This window comes from Triticum urartu, chromosome 4, assembly GCF_003073215.2.
Source record: "Triticum urartu cultivar G1812 chromosome 4, Tu2.1, whole genome shotgun sequence".
NCBI lineage: Eukaryota > Viridiplantae > Streptophyta > Magnoliopsida > Poales > Poaceae > Triticum > Triticum urartu.
The window spans coordinates 314686678-314702329 of NC_053025.1; the positions used below are offsets into that span (position 1 = coordinate 314686678).

At 45.8% G+C, this 15652-nt stretch overlaps 1 pseudogene; it reads right to left on the minus strand.

Annotated features, from left to right (window-relative positions):
* Positions 1-1148: 1148 nt before the first annotated feature.
* The window catches only part of LOC125553818, an 85652-nt pseudogene continuing 71148 nt past the window's right edge, over positions 1149-15652 (minus strand).

A 15652-nucleotide genomic window follows, 5' to 3' on the forward strand; every position in this document is an offset into this window, starting at 1 on the left:
CACTATTCTAAAATTCAGAGGGCATCTTATTATAATTTCCATAAGAGTTGTTGTAGGAATTCCCATAATTATTAGAATGATTACTAGGATATGGCCCAGGATTAAAATTCCCTCTATAAGTGTAGTTACCAAAAGTATTCCTACCAAAAAAATTCACATCCATAGATTCATTGTTATTCTCAATCAAAGTAGACAAAGACATATCATTAGGATCAGAAGAAACACTCTTAGTAGCAAATAATTTCATAAGTTCATCCATCTTTCCACTCAAAACATTGATTTCTTCTATCGCATACACTTTTTTATTAGAAGATCTTTCAGTATGCCATTGAGAATAATTAACCATAATATTATCTAGGAGTTTAGTAGCATCTCCTAAAGTGATTTCCATAAATTTGCCTCCCGCGGCCAAATCTAAAAGATTTCTAGAAACAAAATTCAATCCGGCATAAAAAATTGTATAATCATCCACAAATTCAAACCATGAGTAGGGCAATTACGTATCATTAATTTCATTCTCTCCCAAGATTGTGCAACATGTTCATGATCAAGTTGCTTAAAGTTCATAATATCGTTTCTAAGAGAGATGATCTTAGCAGGAGGGAAATACTTAGAGATAAAAGCATCTTTGCACTTGTTCCAAGAATCAATACTATTTTTAGGCAAAAACGAAAACCAAGCTTTAGCACGATCTCTAAGTGAAAAAGGAAATAGCTTCAATTTAACGACATCATTATCGACATCTTTTTTATTTTGCATATCACATAAATCAACGAAGCTATTCAGATGAGTAGCGGCATCTTCAGTAGGAAGGCCGGCGAATTAATCTTGCATAACAAGATTCAACAAAGCAGTATTGATTTCACAAGATTTAGTATTGGCAAGAGGAGCAAGAGGAGTGCTAAGGAAATTATTATTATTATTGGTATTGGTGAAGTCACACAATTTGGTAGTATCTTGAGCCATCGCGACAAACAAGCAATCCAACACACGAGCAAACAAGAGCAAACGGGCAAAAGAGGCAAATACAGAGGGAGGATAGAGAGAGAGGGCGAATAAAACGGCAAGGGTGAAGTGGGGGAGAGGAAAACGAGAGGCAAATGGCAAATAATGTAATGTGAGAGATAGGTATTGTGATGGGTACTTGGTATGTTGACTTTTTGCGTAGACTCCCCGGCAATGGCGCCAGAAATTCTTCTTGCTACCTCTTGAGCTTGCGTTGGATTTCCCCGAAGAGGAAAGGATGATGCAGCAGAGTAGCGTAAGTATTTCCCTCAGTTTTTGAGAACCAAGGTATCAATCCAGTGGGAGGCCATGCTCAAGTCCCTCGTACCTGCAAAATGATAGCTACTCGCAACCAATGCAATTAGGAGTTGTCAATCCGTTCATGGTCACTTACGAGAGTGAGATATGATAGATATAATATTTTTGGTATTTTTGGTATAGAGATGCAAAGTGAAAAGTAAAAGGCAAAGTAAAAAAGTAAGCAATATTAAAGTGATGGAGATTGATATGATGAGAATTGACCAGGGGGCCATAGGTTTCACTAGTGGCTTCTCTCAAGAGCATAAGTATTCTACGGTGGGTGAACAAATTACTATTGAGCAATTGACAGAATTGAGCATAGTTATGAGAATATCTAGGCATGATCATGTATATAGGCATCACGTCCGTGACAAGTAGACCGAAACGATTCTGCATCTACTACTATTACTCCACTCATCGACCGCTATCCAGCATGCATCTAGAGTATTAAGTTAAAAACAGAGTAACGCTTTAAGCAAGATGACATGATGTAGAGAGATAAATTCATGCAATATGAAATAAACCCCATCTTGTTATCCTCGATGGAAACGATGCAATACGTGCCTTGCTGCCCCTTCTGTCACTGGGAAAGGACACCGCAAGATCGAACCCAAAGCTAAGCACTTCTCACATGGCAAGAACTACCAATCTAGTTGGCCAAACCAAACGGATAATCCAAAGAGACTTGCAAAGATAACCAATCATACATAAAAGAATTCAGAGAAGATTCAAATATTATTCATAGATAGACTTGATCATAAATCCATAATTCATCGGTCTCAACAAACACACCGCAAAAAGAAGAAGATTACATCGAATAGATCTCCACAAGAGAGGGGGAGAACTTTGTATTGAGATCCAAAAAGAGAGAAGAAGCCATCTAGCTACTAACTATGGACCCGAAGGTCTGAGGTAAACTACTGACACTTCATCGGAGAGGCTATGATGATGTAGAAGCCCTCCATGATGACGGCCCTCTTCGGTGGAGCTCCGGAACAGGCCCCAAGATGGGATCTCGTGGATACAGAAAGTTTCCGCATCGGAATTAGGTTTTTGGCTCCCCCTAATCGTTTGGGGGTATGTAGGTATATATAGGAGGAAGGAGTATGTCGGTGGAGCACCGAGGGGCCCACGAGGCAGGGGGGCGCGCCCCCCACCCTCGTGACCGCCTCTTTGACTCCTTGGAGTAGGGTCCAAGTCTCCTGGATCACGTTTGGTGAGAAAATCACGTTCCCGAAGGTTTTATTCCGTTTGGACTCAATTTGATATTCTGTTTCTCCAAAATACTGAAATAGGCAAAAAACAGCAATTCTGGGCCGGGCCTCCGGTTAATAGGTTAGTCCCAAAAATAATATAAAAGTGGAAAATAAAGCCCAATATAGTCCAAAACAGTAGATCATATAGCATGGAGCAATCAAAAATTATAGATACGTTGGAGACGTATCAGCAACCCACAGGTACCAATCTGAAATTTGGATACAAAGATTGGATACAAGAGATGAACTAGCTAGGGTTTGAGATGGGATGGTGCTGGTGAAGATGTTGATGGAGATTGACCCTCTCACGATGAGAGGATCATTGGTGATGACGATGGTGATGATTTCCCCCTCCTGGAGGGAAGTTTCCCCGGCAGAACAGCTCCGTCAGAGCCCTAGATTGGTTCCGCCAAGGTTCCGCCTCGTGGAGGCGGTGTCTCATCCCGAAAGCTTGCTTATGATTTTTTTCCTCGACGAAAGACTCCATATAGCAGAAGATGGACATCGGAGGGCCACCAGGGGGCCCACGAGGCAGGGGGTCCGCCCAGGGGGGTAGGGCGCGCCCCCACCCTCGTGGCCAGGGTGTGGCCCCCCTCTGGAACTTCTTGCGCTCAGTATTTTATATATATTCTGGAAATAGCTTCTGTGAAGTTTCAGGACTTTTGGAGCTATGCAGAATAGGTCTCTAGTATTTACTCCTTTTCCAGCCCAGAATCCCAGCTGCCGGTATTCTCCCTCTTTATGTAAACCTTGTAAAATAAGAGAGGATAGGCATAAGTATTGTGACATAATGTGGAATAACAGCCCATAATGCAATAAATATTGATATAAGAGCATGATGCAAAATGGACGTATCAGGCAAAACCGGATAGGTCAAGCTACGAGTAAAAGCAGCCCTAAAGTTGCCCCGAGGTGGCCCCGGAGGTTGCCCGGTTCAGACCAACACTTAGAGAAGCACTGGCCCGGGGGTTAAAATAAAGATGACCCTCGGGAGCACGACTCCCAAGGGAAAAGTATAGGTGGTGCTGAGGCAAATGGTAAAACCAAGGTTGGGCCTTGCTGGAGGAGTTTTATTCAAAGAGAACTGTCAAGGGGTTCCCATAACACCCAATCGCGTAAGGAACGCAAAATCAAGGAACATAACACCGGTATGACGGAAACTAGGGCGGCAAGAGTGGAACAAAACACCAGGCATAAGGACGAGCCTTCCACCCTTTACCAAGTATATAGATGCATTAATTAAATAAGAGATATTGTGATATCCCAACATATCCATGTTCCAACAAGGAACAATCTTCAACTTCACCTGCAACTAGCAACGCTATAAGAGGGGCTGAGCAAAAGCGGTAACATAGCCAAACAATGGTTTGCTAGGAAGGTGGGTTAGAGGCTTGACATGGTAAAATGGGAGGCATGATATAACAAGTGGTAGGTAGTGTGACATAGCGATAGAGCGAACATCTAGCAAGCAAAGATAGAAGTGATTTCGAGGGTATGGTCATCTTGCCTGAGATCCCGCAAGGAAGAAGAACGAGTCTAAGAAGTAGACGACCGAACATAGTCGAACGAATCCTCACACCTCTAGAACGAAACCGAAGCTAACAAGAGAAGCAACCCGGAAAGAAGCAAGCAACATAGTAAACAACCATCACATAAGCATGGCATGATGCACAACCAAGTATGATGCATGTCTGGTTTATTGAGGCATGGCATGGCAAAGTGCAACAAACAATACTACAAATTAAGTGGAGCTCAATATGCAATGAGTTGCATATTGACGAAACACCACATCAATTATTTAGTTCTCTCTCATTTATGTACCCAACAGTATTAAATGTTATTAAACATGGCAAGGGGTGAAGCATAATAAAACTACCTATCTAGGCAAGTTTAAATGAGGCCAGAAACAACAAACACCAATTCTGGAAAATCCACATATGCATATTTCAAATTAGCTACTATTCTGCCCTAAACATATTTTTAGAGTTGTTAAACATGCAAAGTAAGTACATCATGTTAATCTATGCATTTTTCTTCCCCATTTACATATAAAGATTATTAAATTTGGAGCTACGGTTATTTAGTTATGAAATAAAACATTTCAGCATGGCATTGAAGCAAATTAATGCAAACAGCAAGTTTAACATTTTACACATGCATGAAAGTTGGATATTATGAAACTAGATGAAAATCTAAGCATTTTTCATATATAAAGTTTTAACATATGATGCACGGATTGTGAGTTATTAGATGCATGAACTCTAGGGACTTTTCTGTAAAACTGCGTTCTCTGGAATAAGTACTAAATCCATCCAGACGAGAAAAATATTACACGGGCCAAAACAGAGATCTGGCCCAACATGCACAAGGGGCTGGAGGGGGGTCTGCTCACCCATGGGCCATGGCCCGTCTGCAGAGGGGGGGCCGCTGGACTAACGGGCGAGGCGCAGCTGTGGTGATGCGGGGAGGCAGGCCGAAGCTCTCCCATGGGCCGGTGCAGCTGTAGAGGCCCACGTGACGGAGCGAGGGGTTGCGGTTGCGGCCCAACGACGCTCGTGGTCAACGGGCGCAGCCGGATCGATCAGGTGCGGTCAACGCAGAGCGGCGACTGCAGCAGCCGAGCTCCGGCAAGGGCGACGCGCGGGGAAACGGCGATCGGTCGGCGAGGTTGGGAACGGGCAGATCCAGGCGAGGGGTCCCGTATCCGACGGTGGTGGAGGGTGAGGGGGCTGGCGACGAGCGCGGCGAAGACGGCTAGGCCATCTCCGGTGACGAGTGGCGGATCTGCAAACAGCGGGGAGGTGAAGCTGCATCAGGGAGGGAGAGAGAGCGCGGAGGAAGGGGGCAGGGAGCGGTGACTGGCCTGGTGGCGCAGGGTCAAGGGAGCTCCGGCGTGGCGGGGTCGCGGCCTCTGGCGAGATCCAGTCGCCGGAGACGGGCACGGGCGGTGGAAGGCACGAGCTTCCTCGCGGCGGAGCAGGAGGGCTCGGGGACGGGCCCCGATGGGCTTGGCGGGCCTGCCTCTGGGTCCGGGCAGGCCATGGTGGCGCTGGAGGTTGCCAGGGACAGGTGGCGGCTTGGGAGAGGTGGAGGCTGGCGGCTGCGGCGGCGCCGGCCAGTGGGGATGCGCCAAGTGGCGGCGGGGGTGCGGCAGTGCGGAAATGGAGGTGGGCGGCGGTGCTAATGATTAGGAGGCGCTGAAAATGAGGAGGAGGGGAAGGGATGTCCAGATTTGGAAGGAGGGTTTTCCTTTTATAGCAAAAGTGGCTAGGGTTGGAGGTTTCTGGACCATTTCGGAGCCTCCGGTCGTGATCCGATGGTCCCGATTGGAGGGTGGATTTAGTGGGCCACAGGAGGGCTGATTGTGACTGTGTACAAGGCCGAGGGTTGCGGGAGAGAAGAGAGAGAGACCCGGCAGTAGCTTCTAGAGACCGAAAACGTCCGACGAGAAGACCGGCTATATTGCCACTATAGTTATCCGTTGGGGCATCAATCGAACTCCGAATGCGATGGAACTTGGCAGGCGGCCTACTGACAACATAACAACACCGCATGCCAACTTTCAACCCATTCCGAGAACATTATCCATCCAATTATAAAATACTATTTCAGAGGTGCCGCTGGCACGTGCGAGTGTGTCTGGTCTCAGAATGGACAACGGAAAGAACTGGGAGACCCGGCCGGATGCACATGATGACATGGCAAGAGGTAACACGCAAGCGAATGACAAGCCAACAATAGAGAATAACTGGAAGACACCTGGCACAATGGTCTTGGGCATTACACTTATCTCCGTGCTTGGTCGACGCTACGTACTATACGTATAGAGAGGACTCGACATGCTAGCTAGTAAGCAAATGAATGGAACCATTAAGTACAGAAGATCGTCATGAACATACATATATAGCGAGAAGTGATCGACCTCTCCTCCGAGAGATTGGTCGAACAACAAGTTTTCGTATATCTATCCGACGCTACTGGCTACATATATATACAATATTAAGATCTCTTACAATATAATCCCCTAATTATATATGAACTCAGCTTCCACATGGTATTCTCCAGCTTTATTGATGACGTGGTCAAGAAAGAATCCCGCCAATTCCTATTGAATTGCTTTCATGCGATCTTTTGGTAGGAGTTCATCCCACATCTGCCACATGTAATTTGAAGAAGGGGGTTAATACATATATATGAATGAAACTCAATAGAAATGATGGTGTAATAAAATGAAATTGTGAATATTATAGATTACGCACATCAAATTGTCTTTTAGAGTAGCCCTGCTTATTTTTGCAAGTCGCGTTGTAGATGAAATTGCAGACGTAGTATCCACAGAAATCATTTCCTTGTTCCTACCACAAGCACTTTACGAGAAACACAGGTAAATCAAACTAATAATGAAGCATTATAAATGGCATTGATGAAAGTAGCTAGAATCAACGGGAGGTGCGCGGAACTAGCTAGCCGGTAGTACTTACTTTCGGGTATGTAAATCGCAGCTCCCCCGATAGTCCTGGAGCTTCTGCGGTGAATACTTTCTGAACCCTTCGAGACAAAGAAAACAATTATTTGATATTAGGAAATGAACAAAAATTTGCCGATATGGTGCGATAATGATCGATTGAACTTACTTCTTGAGCATTTTAGTCATGTCCGCATATGTCTTCGGCTCTTTTCGTCTCGAGTCTAAGACGGTTACTAGTCCCTGCTCAAGCTTAATCTCTAGGAGAATATAGTGGAAGCTGTGCACGCATGCATAACTCATTAGTTAAATTACTATAACCTCGAGTAATAAGAGAAACTGAATATGCACAAGACAGTAACACTCACTTGAAGTTGTAAGGAAAGAGTATTTTATCTTTGTTTTGATTTATTAGCAACGATTTAAGCAAGTTGACCTCGATTTCTTTTGCTTGAAATTTAACCGTAAATTCATCTATGGGTTTTGTGTTAATGAACCCAATATCATATATTTCTGCTTTTCTACATTCGACAATCTTCAATCTGCATAATAGAGTGAGGATAATCATATATACATGCAATGAAAGAGCTGAGCTATATATAGAGACTTAATGACAGAAGTAGTACTTACAGACAGTAGCAAGTGACCGTTAATTTATTGAGGGCTTTTGATTGAGCCACTGGAAGAACACCTCAAATGGAACAGACAACAGTTCAATTCCAACGAGGTCGTGCTGCTCTTTAACTCTCAGCGTCAAAGTATCCTTCCCCCCAGACTCTCTGTAGGTTTTCATGTACCACTCATGGAATCTTCGCATCATCGTTGTTAGATGAGGACTTCCATCTCTGATGAGAGGCTTCCCGTACTAGTATTTGTGTTCGTCTAGCTCCACTATATCATAATGTGCATCGTTGGGTAGGTAATCACCAGGATTGGTATAACCAAGCACCATCCTCAGATCATTAATGGCGATATCGCTAGACACCTTAAGAGGGGGGGCATGATTGGTTCGCTTGTTTGCCGAGCTGGGCAATTTTTTTCCCAGCTCGTCGTTCTGCTAACCTTCGATCACTGATAGTACTTCCCGACCGCTCCACTTTGATATATGACTTTTCAGTAATGCGCTTATAGTTGATTTTCGGCGGAGACAGTGGTGGTTTCTTCAGGGCATCGATAGTGTGCTTTGCTTTCACCGGATCTATCTTCTCCTCCAGAGGTGGATGTTTCTTTGCTTTCACCGCTTCAAAGAAGTCCCTCACTTCGGCTTACACGATCTTCATGTTTTCCTCCACAGTCCTCTCGTATGGTAACTTCTCTAGAGGCTTGAGATATGGACCGAATCTGTATTGCCTCCCGCCTCTGGCTGTACTGCTAGATGCCAGAGCAGACGGAGCGGCTATGGCTGTCTTCTTTCCTTGCTTACGAGGTGGAGGAGAAGGACTACGACGCGCCGGAGCAGCCGGAGCGGCGGCAGGTCTCTTCCGCCCTTGCTGACGAGGCGGAGAAGGAGGAGGCTGGCTGCTCGGGCACGCCGGCGCAGGCGGAGAAGGAGGCGGAGTGCCGCCACGCACCGGAGAAGGAGGCAGAGTGCCCTGAGCACTCGCCGGAGGAGGAGGAGGTGGTGGAGGCGTCCAGTTCGGAAGGTTGATGAGCTCCTTCTGCCATAGGCATGGAGTCTTCAGAGCAAAACCTAGCAAAGTCTCCCCTTCACCGGTAGGGTGGTCAAGCTGACAGCCGCCTTGACTTTGAAGTTCTGCCATTGCGTCGTAAGGTGGCAATGTTGAGACTCCGTGATAGCATCCACGGGGTAGCTAGAAGGAGCGGTGAAGACAGGCTCCAGCTGAAGCAGCTCGGTGGAAGCCATGCTGCTTCTCCACTGAGATGGCGGGGTAGTTTCGGGGGTAGCTTCGGCAGGTCTCTTGCTGCGAACTGCTTCCCATTCCACTGGCGCTTGTACCCTTGCGTGCAACTTCTGCATTTGGGTATGCTCCACTTTCCTCCTCCTCTCCTAGCATTTGTAACCGCCTGCGTCCGAAAACCATCCTTCCACGGAACGGAGCCTGGCGTGCCTCGTGTCCGTCCAGGGTGCTCAGGATTCCCGAGGGCCATTGTGAGCTCGTCGTTCTCTTTGGCTGGAGCGAACATCCCTTGCTGCGCTGCGGCGATATAGTCCTGAAGCTTCATGACAAGTATTTGCAGTTGCTTGTTTGTCGAAACCCACTTCCCTGATACAGGTTCCAAGGTTCTGCCAACCCCGAAGAACCAAGTCCGACAACGGTCTAGCCAGTTCAATGTCTCTAGTTTGACCCCTTTATCAAGCAGGTCATTCTCAGCCTTGGCCCCGTGCGATGGTGATGCTCCTTCTTCGCATCATTTATCTTGTTTGTCGCTGACATCTTCTTACTCTTGTCCGATATCTTGTGGGCCACAAATGCGTCCCAGTAATCTCTGATCTTCTGATACCGGCCGACGAATTCTGGTGTCTTTTCTTCGTCGACAAACTTTGTTTTCAGCTCATTCTTCCACCTCCTGAATAGCTCTGCCATCTTCTTAAGAGCATGACACTTGATCAATGGTTTCTCCAGATCCTCCTCTGGCGGTAGGGTGAAATTTGCCTTCAGCGCGGTCGAAAGATCATCTTTCTGCATATCGTTGACATTTCCTTCTTAGGCTTATACCATTGGTGGATGCTAATCTGGATCTTGTCCCTAACAAGAACCCCGCACTGAGCAGCAAATGCTTCCTTGGTCCGTATGGGTTCAATCGGTTGGCCATCGTGCGCAATTGTTGTGATCGTGAACCTTTCATTCGGGCGCAACTTTTTCTTCGGGCGTCGTTTCTTTACCGAAGTTGTGCTCGATCGGGAGGGCTAGAAAAAATAAGAAAGATGAGAGTTAATATGTGTACATACCAAAACAATGAATGCATCAATTAGCTAGTCAGCACAGGCTTAATTAATATATATACCCGGCCGGACTCTGTTCGGTCACTGAAGCCGTCATTACGGTCTTTTTCTTGCACCGGCATTCGGTCACCGGAGCCATCATAATCATGTCCTTCCTCCTCCATTTTTGATAACCATAGCCTGCTTCACCCTCTCCTTCCAGGCCATCGGTTTCGTTGAGATACGACATGACATCACCTCCGACTGCGATTATGTCCCCCAACACCTGTTCTGCAGCCACGTCTCGGCCGTGCTCCATAGTTTCTGCAAATATTACAACATGGAAATTATTATACAAACATGAAAGATGGATATATTAGTGGCAAACATAGACCTAGCTAGCTAATCACAACAAGGAATCATATTAGTGTCCTCGACGCTTCTCTAGGGTTTGGGGTGGCCTCGGCAATGCTTCAGGGGTTTGGGGTTGCCTCGACGACATAGCTCTTTTAACATGGTAAATTTCGGTGGCCTCGGTAGCGCTTCTAGGGTTTGGATCAACTTGTGCACATTGCCACACCCTCGACCCTCGATCGCTCGGTGATCCACGACCCTCTACGTACCCTATTTCCCGACCCTCGACCCCCTCATGTCACGTTTTTCTAGTGTCAAAGGATTCAACAAAATCATGTCTTCATCATTAGGAGAAAGTAATAGGTGCATGATGGTACGAAGCTCTCTAAAGTTATTTTGGAATGGAGTCCCAGATAGGATAATTCGCTTCTTAGTACAAAGTTCAGCAAGAGCCTTCCGAATGTCGCTATTTGGAAGGCCTTTGATGAAATTCATACAAAAAGACGAATTATCCTCTCCGGGACTCCCTTCCAAAATAACTTTCGAAAACTTCATACCGTCATGCCCCGGTTACTTCCGGCTAATGATGAAGACATGGATTTCTTCAATACTTTGACACTAGCTAGGCAACCTCTCGACCCCTCCTCGATCGTCGACCCTCGACCCTCGAACCCTCGGTGGCCCTCGACCCCTCGGCGTTCCTCGAACCTCGAACCCTAGGACCCTTGACGACCCTTGAACCCTCGACCCCTTGGCGTTCCTCGACCCTCGAACCCTCGACCCGGTGTTCCTCGACCCTCGAACCCTAGGCCCCTCGACGACCCTAGAACCCTAGACCCTCGAACCCTCGATCGCTCGGCGATCCACGACCCTCTACCTTAGTTCCCAACCCTCGACACCTCATATCACGTTTGTCTAGTGTCAAAGGATTCAACAAAACCATGTCTTCGTCATTAGGAGAAAGTAACAGGCGCATGATGGTACAAAGCTCTTCAAAGTTGTTCTGGAACGGAGTCCCAGATAGGATAATTCGCTTTATCATACCAAAAGGCGGATTATCCTACCCGGAACTCCATTTCAAAACAACTTTGCAGAACTTCATACCAACATGCCCCAGTTACTTCCGTCAAATGATGAAGGCATGGATTTCTTCAATACTTTGACACTAGGCAACCTCTCGACCCCTCGGCGATCCTCAACTGTCGACCCCTCGACGACCCTCGACCCTCGAACCCTCGTCCCCTCTAGCAAGCATCCGCAACTACTAAAGATCATTAAGGTAAAACCCAACCATAGCATTATAAGGCATCAAGTCCTCTTTATTCCCATACGCAAACAACCTACTTACTCGGGTCTGTGTTTCTATCACTCACGCCACCCACCATAAGTAAATCATGAACTATATGCAATCCTAAGAAGCGGGTTGGATTCACCTAGCAACGTTTTGGCTAGGGATTGCTGGAGTCTACGAAATGTCTTACGTGTGAGCTACCATTATGAGGTTTGCAACAATGGCAATCTTCTAATAATTATTAAACATGCATAGCTGATAACCTCACTGTAGTCATCATCTAACTCCCTAGGAGAGAATACATGCTAAAATCGTTAAGAGCAACTCGCCATAGGATATGTCCATGAGCTATTAGTGTGGTAGACTAATTATGATTCAGTCGTCTTGACTCACCCATATTATATAGATAGTTATGATTACACGCGTGTAAGAGATGTGGTGGGTGGGTGAGCTGCACTGCTGCAGTAGACGGGGAGGAAGAGTTGGTGAACTCCCGAAGAACGGCGGTGGGAGTTGTGTGGTGTGAGATGTGCGGTATAATGATGATGGCTCCGACAGGCGTTCTGAGCCACCGATAGAGGAGGGATGGATGACTCTTTAATTCTATCCATAGTACCTCCTAGCCTAGATGGTTGATAAGTGCCGTGTTCCGCGCCTGCGTCAGATGGCCTCACGCAGATGGGTTACTGAGGAGATGCGAGGGGAGGGCTCCGGCTCCGAGGAGGGATGTCTGTGTCTACGTCTATCGGTATGCTGGTGTTTACTGTGGGTTCTTCAGAGGCTCGGGACTGAGGTTTCGACCCGATAATCTGGTTAAGATCTACCGCTCAGATAGAGACGTAGCTCGAAATTGATTGCTGAAGGGTTTGAAAACGTAGCTCTTTGATCACGGATCATTTGATGTTCTCGGGAAAGAAGGCAGTTACCGTCTCTTATCGGGTGAACGATGGCGAGGTCGCGGCTGTTACCCTGGCGCGCCCTCTGCTCATGGCTTCCGGGGCATCGTCTGCGTTGTATTTTCTTCGTTCAAAATTATTAATGTTATGATGGGTCAAAACTATCCTCTACGTATTTCTCTTACTCCGCTTTGGTCGGTCGTCGTTTATGATATGGATTTCCCTGCGGAATAAACAATAAGAACATCGCACAGACACATGGGAACTGGCACTGGGGTTCAGCTGGATTAGAGTATGTCTCTCTCTCGAGAAACTAGTCATATAAGAACTATGCTAAAACAGGTATATCGAAAGTTGTAATTAATATTGGAATGGAACAGATTCAAAAATGACAGATACGATGGAGATGTATCGAAGGGGGCGCGAGGTCGGTGGCGAGGACATCGACGGCGATGACGTCGACAGGGCAGGGGGCGTGTGCTCGGGGCAGAGGCGATGACGACAAAGGGGGCGGGGCAGGGTGACGGAGAGGACGGGGGCGGTCCGGGGCGGCACGCGTAGGGGCAGGGCCGGGGCAGCGAGCGTCGACGGCGTCGGGCGAGGGGCGTCGGCGACGGTGAGAATGTGGGCAACGGCGAGGGCGCGGGCGACGGTGATGACGGGCGCGGGCGATGATGAAGGCGATGGTGGGGGTGGCGGGTAGCACCGGGGGTAGGGGCGGCGCGATGAAGGGTGCGGGCGACAGCGACGAGGAGCAGGGCGTCGGGGCAGAGGGCTGCGTCGGCATCGGGGAGAAACTTCTGAAAATTTGCAAATTGTTGGCTTATATAGCCAGCCCTTTGGTCCCGGTTCGTAGCACCAACCGGGACCAAAGCACCCCTTTAGTCCCGGTTGGTGTCACCAACCGGGACCAAAGGTCTCTTTTCAGCAGCCCAAAGGGCGGGAAGCGGAGACCTTTGGTCCCAGTTGGTGGCACCAACCGGGACTAAAGGTGGGCATTAGTCTAGGTTGATGCCACCAACTCGGACCAAAGGTGGGTATTGGTCCCGGTTGGTGCCACCAACCGAGACGAAAGGGGGTGCTGCTGCCATGGTCAAAACTTTAGTCCCACCTCGCTAGCTGAGAGGCATCCGCACCGGTTTATAAGCGCAGCTCTGCCTCCCCTTTCGAACTTCTCTGAACTGCAGGCTTACGGGCCTAAACACACTGTATCTGCCTGTGGGCCTACTGGGCCTTCTGCGGGCCTGAATCCTGGACCATGGGTGGGTTTCTAGTCGTATTCAGGCCGTGGTGGCCTAGTAGATGGCATTTTTTTTCTAGTTTTTTTTGTTGCTTTATTTTTTTTAATTTTGTTTCTACTTACAACAAAATACTAACTATTGCTATTTATATTTATTTTATTAAAGTTTATTTATTTTATTTGATTGAAGTTTATTTTATTTTGTTTCTACTTATTTATTTTATTTTGTTTTGTTTTGTTTCTACTTATTCATTAAAGTTTATTTTATTTTATTTTATTTTGTTTCTACTTATTTATTATATTTTATTTTTCATTTTTTTATTTATTTTATGAAAATTCTATTTTCTTTTAATGATTTGAACAGAAAATACTTTGATAATTTGAGTTGCATAAATTTTATATAATTTTAGTTTCAATAATATTAGAGGTTTATTCTAGTTCATTCTTTTAGTTTATTATTTTTGCTATTAGAGTTTCATTAAAAGTTTTCCAGATCATTCTTTTTTATATTAGTTCATTCTTTGAGCTAAATGACCCTGAAATTGAAAAATACTTCAGATGAACTCTGAAGAGGTTGAAAATTTTCCATGGTATCATCATTTCACCCACATACCATGTGCTAAAAAGTTGAGAGGGTTATGGCAAAAACTGGATGCACTTCGTGTACAAAATGGACAATCTTTTTCGAAGTATGAGGGTTTCGGACGAAAACTCATCTGTTACAAAGGGATTTCATTTTTTTGAACTTATTTGAACTCCAGACTTTTTGTGTGTTCCAAATGCACCGTTCAAAGCCACATCATCAATTTTCAACCCTCTCTGACTTCATTTGTTATTTTTCATGCATTTACTGATTTTTTTGAGCTATATGACCCTGAAAATGAAAAGCGCTACAAATGAACTCTGAAAAGGTTGAAAGTTGGCATGGTATCATCATTTCACCCAAATAGCGCGTGCTAAAAAGTTGAGAGGGTTACGGGAAAAACTGGATGCACTTCATGTACAAAATGGACAATCTCTTTCGATGTATCAGGGTTTTGGACGAAAGCTCATCTGTTACAAAGGGGTTTCATTTTTTTAACGTATTTGAACTCCAGACTTTTTGTGTGCTCAAAATGCACCATTCAAAGCCACATCATCAATTTTCAACCCTTTCTGACTTCATTTGTTATTTTCATGCATTTACTGATTTTTTTTGAGCTATATGACCCTGAAAATGAAATGCACTACAAATGAACTCTGACAAGGTTGAAAGTTGGCATAGAATCATCATTTCACCCACATAGCATGTGCTAAAAAGTTGAGAGGGTTACGGCAAAAACTGGATGCACTTCGTGTACAAAAGGGACAATCTCTTTCGAAGTATCAGGGTTTCATACGGAAACCCGTCTGTTACATGGATATTCTAGATCAAAAGCATCATCAAAATAGTTGTGGAGGGAAATTCTTCACTTTTTCTTCGCTTGTGTCCTTTGCTTATTGCGCTGTAACCATGGATAATCATCATCGTTTAACAGGGTGCTTGGGTCAGCCTTGACTTTGAAGGGAGGAATTTCATGAAACTTTTCATAATCTTTAGACATGTCTGTCTTGCCCTCCACTCCCACAATGTCTCTTTTTCCTGAAAGAACTATGTGGCGCTTTGGCTCATGGTATGATGTATTCGCTTCCTTATCTTTTCTTTTTCTCGGTTTGGTAGACATGTCCTTCACATAGAAAACTTGTGCCACATCATTGGCTAGGACGAACGGTTCGTCAGTGTACCCAAGATTGTTCAGATCCAATGTGGTCATTCCGTACTGTGGGTCTACCTGTACCCTGCCTCCTGACAGATTGACCCATTTGCACTTAAACAAAGGGACCTTAAAATTATGTCCATAGTCAAGTTCCCATATGTCCACTATGTAACCATAATATGTGTCCTTTTCCCTCTTGGTTGCTGCATCAAAGCGGACACCGCT